The sequence below is a fragment of the Diuraphis noxia genome, unplaced genomic scaffold (genome assembly GCF_037042655.1).
Source record: "Diuraphis noxia isolate RWA-SAM2 unplaced genomic scaffold, SU_Dnox_SAM2 contig0005, whole genome shotgun sequence".
In the NCBI taxonomy this organism is placed as follows: domain Eukaryota; kingdom Metazoa; phylum Arthropoda; class Insecta; order Hemiptera; family Aphididae; genus Diuraphis; species Diuraphis noxia.
In genome coordinates this window covers 19758450-19770240 of record NW_028301715.1, presented here as the reverse complement: position 1 = coordinate 19770240, position 11791 = coordinate 19758450, and the positions used below count along the sequence as shown (strand labels likewise).

Sequence of the window (11791 nt, the reverse complement as noted above, 5' to 3'; positions counted from 1 at the left end):
AGTGAGTACAGACCAAGTTTTTGAGTGCAGACTGAGTGTAATATCGAAATTGGATTCTACTTATATCATAATACTTCGATTTTGAACTTAAGTATCTTTTCCAGTGGGAAAGTTAGTCTATTTGGTGCATTCGGGAGATAAATTTCAAAATTCTTAGTTGTTCTCAAGAGTGCCGGGAAAAATAAATAAATAATTAAGGGATATCTGGATTTTTTACGTAAGATCGGTTTTCGACAATCGATTTTGATTTTGGGTGTAACTCTAAAACAAATTACCATTTACCATAGATACATGACATTTTCACTGAATGTTAACATTTGTGTTTGCTAAAAGTACACCATAACATTTCCAAAATATTTTGACTCATTTTGAGCAATTTTTACTATTTTTAGGCATAACATTTTCGATCATATTGGTTTTTTTTTTAAAATTAATATTGATAAAAAATTATTATTAGTTCAAAAAACTTAAAAATTTAATCCAAGATTCTTTATAAGTTTATTTATCTTAGACCATAAAAATATGTTTTCTAGAAAACAAATTAAATTTTTTCGAGTGTTTGAAGTTAAAATTTTTACATAATTGAATTTTCACATGGAACGATTTTCCTATTTTGCTTTAATTCAAAAACGAGTAACTGTAGATACTTGAAATTTACCAAAAATGTTAGGTTAGGTTATAATGTTAATTTTAAAATTTCCTATACTGGCTATGCTTGATAAAATTTTAAAATATTTTGATTTTCTTTAAGCCATTTACTGACATTTTTAGTTTTTTTTTTAATGTAAATGTTAATTAGATTTTATTCGTTGGGTCAAAAAGTTTGAAAGTTCGATTCAAGATTTCTGATGTATTGTTAAATAGTTGTTGAAAAATATTAACAATATTATAGTCACGATGTATTGTATAAGCATTTAAAGTTAATGTATTGACAAAATTTAATAAATTTAAAATTTACAGATTATTTAGTAATTAAATGTATATAACTTTAATTTTTATAGCTATGGGTTAAAAATATAAAACAAGGTTCTGCATAAGTTTCTATTCTGTAACCAACAAATAAAAAAAATATTTAGGTAAGTACAGTTTTCGTATAGTTATTTTAAGTTTAAATTTGGGCGAAATTACATATAAAATAACGGCTTTAATTAAACTGTTGTAATTTAAAAATATTGTGTTATTTGTGAGTACTTAAAATTTTAAAATTATATTACAATAATATTAGTTCAACCTATCAATTATAACAGTATAATTAATATAATATAAAATATCCTAGGCTGATAAACCGTCTATTCTCTATGATGGTATATATATATATCTAAGGAATTCAAATTTTATACTATCCAGTATCCATTAGTCATTATTCATTACAGTGACCCACTCGTAACTTACTATGCAGCAAAGCTGTAGTACTGACACTTATCACTTGCCTGTTTTATTTTATTTTTTATTTCGTTACAATTATATTGTAAACATTGTAACACGGTGTTATTGATAGGCATTCAAGCCTTCCAAGCAAGTTACATGACCATAAGGGTTCATTTTTTTGATATCTTAATAATAATTATTTTTTTTAAAACTAAAAATTTACCAAAGTAATATTTTACAAGCGAGTAAGTTAAAATAATATACCTATTATGTATTACATTTATTAATATGTAGATATATATACATAATTTTATCTATATTCTATATATTACACATGTCTGTACTCTGTAATGACTAAATACAATTTTGTGTAACCGAGCGTCATGTGATAATTTTATTAGCAATATCTATCTTTTTAATTTATAATAAATATACATTATTTGAGATTAAAACGTAAATAATTCATACCTTGTCCGAATTCACTGGTGTTCAAGTCCACTTGTATGTAGACTAGAACTACGGCGTAGACGGATTGTGGACATCACAGAACCGACCTCCGAGACGACCAGTGTAATACTTAACTTTCTGAGTTGTTGTACTCGTGAACTTCAATTGTTATAAACGTCAAGAACTGAGTAATTAGTCGATGTGATATTTAATTATAGAACAATAAAATTTACGCTTGAGAAATATCTTCAAATTAATATAATATTGTGTTGCGTTCTTTTAATCGATCATCATTATAAATCCTAACGATCAAGATTAGCTTATCCTTTAGTTTCCTGTCAGGTTATCTGAAAAATATTTAAATACTTGAAATTTAAATAAATCTACACCTAATGATTCCAAAATATAGTTTAAAAATATGAATTTTTAATTTTAAAATTATATGCAAGTTCATAAAAATTTAATTCAATGCAGAAAACAAATACAAATTTTTAAACCCGTCATGGGATAACTGATTACGGTTAAATTTTATTACATTCACTATTCACTCATAGAAAGTCTACAAAGTGTAACTGATTTCTGGACGCCCGTAATCAACTCGCATCGTTTTAGGAATGCACTTAACTCAGTTATGCATATGAAAATAAACAATACCATTAAACTATTATGAATAGTTGTTTATAAGACATTTTTTATTGTGGTTTCTAGAGTTGTAGAGACGACTGGTGATTGGATAACCAAGATTTCACTATAATTACAATCACCTAGTACAAAAATACAAAAATCAACTGAGATATTTAGTTTCTTGTGTTTAAAAATCACCATCAGGCTTCCGAAATATCTAATATAGATAGACAGGATTTTGTTTAATAAAAATACATTTATTATTTATTGTCCTATATTGTAGTATATAGCTCTAATCAAAATAACCTGATTCAAATAATTAATTAAACTTCGGTGATTTTAATCGCCTCAGTAAACATACGACCCTTATATACTCTGCGTAATACAATGTAATATGAGGTATTAAATTTAACATATATTTGAAAGGCTTATATTATAATTATATATTATTACGGATATTTCCAAGGCAATTTATGTTGCTATGACTAACTCAAAGGTTTTGAAATCCTTTCCATTTAATAACAGTTTAATTTTGAATAAAAATTCATTAAATCTTTTAGATTCTGAGCGGAGCGAGGAATGTATAGGTATTGGTTTTACAATGATGTTTATTTCTTTTTCTTTTTTATTCTGTAAACTTTTTCTCCTTCTAAACTCGCTCAAAAGTATCAAGTGTAGCATCTTTTCTGAAAGTTAATGTTCTTCTTTGGAGAGGTTATTTTTCGATTTTCGAAACGGTACTCGAAATAAAAGCGGTTAAAGTAGAAAAAACGTACGATTTCATGGTTTTATAATATTAAATAATTACGAACGACGTTTTCTACCAGAAATATTGCTTTAAATGAAAATTTACAATAGATCTTATTTGTTGTATTTTGGATTTTGATTTGTTATGAGCTGTTTACTAACATTTTAATTTTTCAACCTTTTTTAGTTTTTTTTTCTATTAATATCAATAAAATGTTATTGGTCGGGTCAAACAGCTTGGAAATTTAATTCAAGGGCTTCAACATATTGTTACAATAGTTTTTTATAAGTATTTAAAGTTCAAATTTTTACTAAATACTTAAAAATTACAGCAATTTTCAAATTATCTTAGATAGAAATTCATAACAAATTTAATTCAAGATTCCTTATAAGTTTCTAGGTACCTTTATCAAAAAAAATGTCTACCGGAAAGTCAAATATTTTAATAAGTATTAATAATCAGTAATAATCGCAGTCATAATAATCTGTAATATATCCCAGACAGATATAACAGATATTCACTCAGAATCGTTTTTTGTATATAATGATATAATATCATTGGATTCAAATTTAATTTCATCCATTACAGTAACCCACTTGTAATCTAGGTACTGTACAGCAGAGCGACAACCACTTTCCGCTTTTTATTCTTCCATATTAAATTGTATAACAAACAGCAACCATATAATACACAAAAATATATTTAATATTATTATTATTATTATTTCTATAAAACCCCTCAAATTTGCAATAAAAAATTTAAAGGCAACTTATCAAGATAAAATATAGCCTATAGATTCATTGGATTGTGTAACTTTCCGTTGATAAAATATTTTCAAATCAATTAAATAGTTCCGGAGATTAAACCGATCAAACGAACAATTTTTCTGGTCGAATTTTGAAAAATCCTGCCTTAGGCGGTTTTCGTATTATAAAATGAACTTACTGACACAATTCTATACTTATCTTCAGTGGTTCCGGCTAGGTCTTTTTTTTCATTTTTAACCCCGATTAATATGGATTATTATTAATTATACTTGTCAAGAAACTATTTAAAGGTTGTGGTGACTCTTCAATATCAGAAAGAATCTCTTTACCTACAGCCCAACACATACCATTTGGTTCATCGCTCCATTTTTTTGCACAACACTTAGGACAGGTTTTACTTATTGCTCCAATTATTACTGCTCTCTTATTAGCATAATTGATGTTGGTATCATAATTAAAAGCTGATCAATAATCAATAACTGTGAGGGGCACTTCGATTGCGTATTCTAGATATTCGTTGTCCCCGTGCCGCGGCTGTAGCAGTAAGGCTCTATGAACATTCGGTACTTAGCACTTTCTTGCGATGTATATTCGTTTTCTCTCTTACGGCGCTGTGCATGCTCAGAGGAAGTCTCTCCCATTCGGCCTTACTTTACTTGATCTCGTTTTTTATGTATGTCAAGATAGTTGTGATTTTCTTTTAGGCATATACCTGTACATGCCGTATACAGGTATACGATTTACACGTTTATTTTAATTATTATTATACTTAATTAACTTTATCGAACTAAATTTATACCTATGACACTCACAAAAAATGTGGCTTCCTATTAATGAAAGAATTTTCGATATCGGTTTTGTAGTTCCAGAGATTACCCTCAACAACGTCAACTAACAACTCATTTTTATATAATAAGTAGAGATTATATTGTTTTCGAAACTGTTTTTCAAATGATAAATTTTAACAGTAATCTCGTATAACTTTGTTAAATAAATGTGTTACTATTTCATACTTGTATACATTATAATTTTGGATTTGGATTTATGTGGTTTACATATTATTACCTTTAAGAAATATGTTAAATAATGAAATTTATAAAATTCATTCATCAGTAGTGTATTACAGTAGTAAGGAATACATTTTATTAAAGTGTACTTGTATTTGAATTTGATTATCTACCAAAGTGTTTACTCCGTATACAAATAATAATGTACACTAATTCCTTTCAAAAAATATTCCTCTTATTGTTAGTATAAAATTATTAGTATAGAAATATATTGTAATAATATTTATCCGTTTTATAAAAATAAAATTTTAAGTTGAATTGTATTATTTTTATTTATATTTTGCATAATTGAAGCTCTTGGAGGATGACTCGAACAATAAGAAAACCGTTGTGATAAATATATTTTTCTGTCAAGCATTTTCAAAATATACTAGAGGATAATATTACCCCGTTAATACACCACTGCTTTCAATATATACTGATATGAAACAAAAGTAGTACCAATCGCTGTATTTAGCATGTTTGAATGTTTGATATTTATCCAATAAACATGATTGATGAATCAGTTGTATTATCTGGATTAATAATGCCTATTTGTGATTTTTTTTTAACTCACGGTATGAATCAGAATATGTCTAACTGGGTGACTGTTTTTCGTATGACCTGAGATTTAAACGCGATTTTATGCTTTATAATTTAAGATTGAAAAAGATTGCAAACATAGTATTAAAAAATATTAAATCTTTTATTTTTTGTTTTGTCTTTTGTGAATAACTACTTCGGGGAAGTTTTTTTTTCAATTACTTTGAACTAATGATCAAGAAATTCAAAATATATTGCTAAATTCTGGGTTTAACACTTATAAGTTTGTTATACGCAAAAGCTTTTTATCATAGTGGAAGCAGTTTATTATCAGAGAAATAATTATCTAACGAACTTACAACATTACTTTCAGTATTTTATGTATAAATTGTTTTCATCATATTATGTTTCTTTAAGGATTTTACTTTAAACAAGTTATTATACTACTTACGAAACAAATAAAAATTTATTTAAAAACAAAATATACCTATATTATACTTTATTGAATACAGCTTTAATAGTTTGTACGATTAGTTGAAACTGATATTCAGTGCATAGTTGAATTTTATGTAAAATTTATGTAAATTATAGATAATAATAATCAATATGAGTATATTAATTATATGCTATTTATAATTTATATAATTATAGCCTTAGTTTTTGTTATCCTATCAGTTGTAAGTTTCAAGTGTGAATGTTGATTCGATATTATAGTAATATAATACTGCATAATATAGTCGTTGCTAATATAGTTATTATTCGTATCTATTCTAGCCTTCTTGAGTAAATCAACCATTTCAGAAATAGTAATTTTACAGCCTAAAGAATTTGTGCGGTTAGGTTAGAAACTACATGTGGTTTAAATTATGGGAGAACTGGGGGTGAGGGAGACTATAATATATTTCAAATTATGGTGATTGCAATGAACCTTTATCATCATATTGAACCTTTTTCTGCTTTGGCACTTAAATATTCTTTTTACATTACGCAGGTCCCAAATAGCAACAGAATAATTAATGTATCTATAATAAGAGGATTAATTCTCAAAGGATAAAATTAAAAACATTTATAATAAAATAATATACAATAATTGAACATTATTTTAAATTCGGTTTTGAAATTTACTTAGAAGGCAAATCATTAATTTAAAAAAAATTATCTGTCAAAAAAAAGTGTTGACAGTCTTGCTTATAAACGTTTTCAACAAACCATATTAACGTACTTAATAGTGATCTAAACTAAAAAATTTTCAAATAACCAAATCATACATAAAAAATTATTGATTCTTAAGCTTGGTTATTTTTTATTGATAGCAACTATGATGTTTGATAGGTACAGGATTACGGGTTAATTTTATGTTGATTAATTTGTTGATGCACAATATTAATTGAAATTTTTATATTTCATAATTAGCTCTAATGTATCTTTATAAATAAATTTAATCTTGAATTTATAAATGCTTAACATTAGTACGAAATAACATAAAATAACATATTAATTGTTAACATTTGTAACATACCTAAGCAATAAGTTTTAACCAAATTATGGTGGAAATGTGGCTTATATATAATTATATAGATTATTTTGTACCCCATTTAAATATTAACAAAAAGGGATTTTTTGTGTTTTTTTGGAAGGGGGTGGAAGGCAATAGATATATCTGGGTATTGGTTTAATTTTAATTGTTAATAAAGTTAATGCTTAAATGAAAGTTTGATAGAATGGTATTTTTTTTTTAAACAGTTCATTCGCACATTTATTTACACCATCATTTATAAACATTAGGTTAACAATTTGTGTAATCGGATAAATTGTTCAAAAACATGGGTGAAAAAAAATATTTCATACCTTCAGCCAATTTTTACGACTTTAAATTTGAAAAAAAGCTGCCTCGGAGGGTGTATTATACGTTACGTATGTATAGTATAGAGTTGGGGAGCCTTGACGTCGCGGTGACTGGAGGGGAGGTGGTCGATACTGAGGGATGGTCGGTGTGTGCGCGTGAGTGGGGTGGGGTTGGCGGAGGAGAATGAGTATAAGTGGTGGACGAGAAGAGGGCGTAGAGGTGGTAGGTGGATGAGCAGTAGGATGAATAGGAGGAGGAAGAGGAGGTTACCGTCAAAGACCATGTGCACGACCGGAGATGACGTCACAGGAACAAACGGGATGTGTCGCGCGCGAGAGGGGAAATATTGATTCTGGTACGGCGGCGCTGCGCCGACCGCCGCGTTTCTCTCCGCGGATTCCTGCCGCCGCGGTAGTCTCTCTGTCCGAGCCGTCGGCCAACCGACGACGCATACCCGGATCCCGGCGTCCCGTGTACGCGCGTTGTGCCCGTTACCCTCCCACACACGATATTCACACACGCTCTCTCATACACAAATACACATCCATACTCACCCACACACACACTCACACACACACAACAGACTCATACTCTCTCACACACACACACACACACACACACACGCACAAATACACACACAAAACGTAAATAGAACACGCATCTGCATGACGTACGCTACAAGAAAATATAATATCACACATATTATTTTGATACGATATATAATATTATTTATGTTATCGTAAACGTCGCCGGTTTTTTGTTTTTAACTTTTTCAAATTTTCAAAATCTTTTCTTTTTTTGAATCGCAGTCGTATTATAATATTGGCACACACGCGTATTGGCGTGCATGTGCACGCAATACACATATAGTATAATACATATATACCGTTCGCGAGCATTATCTATATATTACTCCCACCCCGACGCCGCGTGTGCCACCGATAGCTCTCTCGGCGGCGTCCGCATCCGAGTCTGTCGCCGTACGTACACTCGCGGACGCCGGTGCAGTTCGTGTACGCGCGCCCGGTATGATCGTTATTATGTGTATCGCATAAATTGCACGTGTGAATTTCGATCGTCCGCCGCCGTGGTTGGTGGGCGTAAAAAGGAGACGGACAGTTCACGCACGGGAAACGGACATCTTACTGTCGTACATTATCGTACAATATCGTGCAACGGACATCGGTCGTCCCAGCGGTAGTCGTGGTCGCCGCCGCCACCGCCGTTGCCGCAGCCACCACCGCCGCCGCCGCCGTCGTCGTCGTCGTCTCCGCCACCGGAGCAAAGGAGCCGCCGACGTCTCGTCCGACGAGTACCCTATGCTCGCCTAGGTAAAATCCACGGTATAATAATGTTATATTACAATATAATTATTTATGCATGATTTTTACGTTTCGAGTAATTACGATACCCGTCCGTGTTGCACGACCGCTATAATATTATTATTATTTAACTTCAATAATGTAATTTTTTACTGTACTTTTATCTATGCATACCCTCACATCACTACTATTATAGCTATCAACAGTACACTTTGCTGATTCACGTCACGCATTTTGGACTGGTCGGTATTTATACTATTGCGTTCTATGGCCCTATATCCATATAACTGGCTAATGGCTATAGTATAAACCGTATTGATTAACCTTATTTTTTCACATTCGGGTCCCTAGCTGGCTCGTCTCATACGCATAATATTAAATAAAATACGATACATTCCATTGTATGTCTATAATTTATACATATTGATATTTGATATTGTGAAAATATTAGTGCAACTTGAATGTTAATTTGATATTTTTTCCCAACGTTAATGTAAAACAGTCGTAAAAGAATTAGTCATGTTATCTTATAATAATATGTCCGTGATACATTTACATAACAATTTTACTACATATAATATAACTACGTATATTTTTTAGTACGAGTTATAATGTGATTCGATATTTATTTTAAATGTTTCGCAATTAGCCATTTTCACGAAAAAATAATTACATTGCTATGGTGGTAATAATTAATATTTAAACAAGTACAAATATTTATAGATATATACCTAGTCAGAGATAATAAATAATTTTTGTTTTATTTTATAAATGCATAAGTATAATATAAATCGATAGATTAACAAAAATAAGCCTATCATTCGGTTGGTAATCATATATACGGTACAGTTATATTTGAGGTTAGGCATGTGTAAAACACAGACCAATATAATGTCAAAGCGGCCGATGGAACTTAGCGTGGACCACGTACATTGGGCTTAACAATAATAATAATACATAATATTACACTGCCACCCTTTTATTCTTAACCTATTTACCACCACCGTGGTGTATTTATATCATATCAAATTAAACAGGCAGGCATGCTGTGAAATGTAATTGGTATATTATTGTTATTATTATTGTAAGGTTGCTTCAAAAAAGGCATTCGCCGCGAGTATATCCTAAAAAAAAGGAAATATGACAAATAAAAAAAAATTAATATAAATGAAACCTTTCCCCATCCTCAAATGATATAATAATATGTGCTGCAAATCTCAATCAATGTAAACATGGTCGATTTGATGTTTTAGAAGTATAGAATTGTTTGACAGGTTTTAAGGTTTTATCGTCTAAAATAACAACAATACCTATGTACACTGTACACTTAATACCTAGTTCATGCATAATTTATAACACATAAAGGTAATAAATGTTATTATGAAAAGGAAAAGGAAAAAGAAAATTAAATATTATATAATATACATTAGTATTTCATAATTTTGTTTTCGTATATCATTTTCCGGGTTATCAGAACATGCCATCAATGTAGGACAGTGCACATATATATTATTTGGTTTTTAACGGGAAGCGGAAGAAACATTTTTCGTAATGCACGACATAAAATGGATATTTGGACTAATATTTAAAAATTATTAATGTATATTGTATAGGTCTTAATATAAATCCAAAGTATATTCAAAAAAATTTATGATTTTATAATATCCACTAGAATCCCAATAATTAACATACTCTTAAAGTTTTTTTGATATTACGTATATAGGCATAGTAACAACCAGCAGGAATTTGTTTGTTTTCCAAATGTATTGCTTTAAAGATTTATTTGTACTATAATCAAACTTCTTAAACAGCGATCTAAATTTTTAGTCAACCACATTTTAAATATTTTAAATACATTTTGTTAGAAAAAGTTTTTATATTAAACATACAATTGAGCGTGAGTACACAATAGATTTTTATGCTTGTTAAAATGTATATTAGCCTAAACAAAAGCCATAGTGCTTTTGTATTGCCCTTTTATGACCTATAACAAAAAACAAAATTGTTGAAATTACCTACGTATTTATGTTATATATCTAATACCATATATGTATATATATTATATATAAGTACATACATATCTACAGGGTGTCCCTTGAAGATATATCCATTAGCCATAGAGGGGGACTCACCACCCGGACAAAAACCAGTTTCTTGTCGTTTTGTCTTTAAAATAAATAAATTGAAAATCATGAGATTTAATAAAATAAAAAATAAAATACATGTGGCCATGTGTATGTGAGTCTAATAAAAAAAAAAAAAAACAGATTTATGATATATTTATTATCTCATGAGATATTGCAATGGCCAATGGGTAAATCTTCGTGAGACACCCTGTATAGTATGTAGGTATATTATTTTCAGGCAAACATTTTAATTGGTTTTTAAATGGATTTTAAGTAAAATTATCATTATTTATAACCGTTTCAATATGTTGGAAATGTATGGATACTCATTACTCGTAGTTAAAAGTACTGAATTTTTTTAAATCTATACATCAATGATTAATATGTTCACTATTTCACATCCGTATGATTCGTAAAATATACCCAAATGAATTACGTGAAAAAATATGTTTTAGCTCAAAAATATTTAAATTAAAATATTCTACATAGGTTAGGTTATATAGGTTATATAGTTATATATATATTACATAGGTAATTAATACTATTGCACTATAAAGTTATTAACTATACTTAATTCTATGTTAAACGTCACCAAAAATTGGATTACAGTTATTATATTCTTCTATATATAAAAATGGATCCCTGTTTCCCTTGGCCATCGCATCACGCGTGAATGGCTAGACCGATTTCACTAATTCTTTTTTTGTTGTGTTCGTAATTGTAGGAGAAGGTTCTTATAATATAAGGAAATAATTATTGAGAAAGTTACCGGGTAGGAAAATATGACGAGGTAATGATGAAATTACAGTGGTGCCATCTGTCCAGCAAAAAATAAGCTAAGTAATAATAATATTTATCGTAATCAATCGAAACCATTTAAACAAATAAATAAATAAAATAAAATAAATAATTATTTAAAATGTTTCCGTGTCAGAATACCAACAAACCTATTTA

At 29.3% G+C, this 11791-nt stretch overlaps 1 protein-coding gene across 2 annotated transcripts in view; it reads left to right on the top strand.

Moving 5' to 3' along the window:
• Positions 1-7800: 7800 nt before the first annotated feature.
• The window catches only part of LOC107171486 (TWIK-related acid-sensitive K[+] channel 7), a 75109-nt gene continuing 71118 nt past the window's right edge, over positions 7801-11791 (top strand). Inside the window, exon 1 of one of the 2 annotated variants that reach the window (XM_015521734.2) lies at positions 7801-8720. The gene's annotated coding sequence lies outside the window, so the exon portion shown is untranslated. Of the gene's footprint in view, positions 8733-11791 lie in introns of both variants that reach the window. The other variant, XM_089229070.1, reaches the window with a different exon arrangement.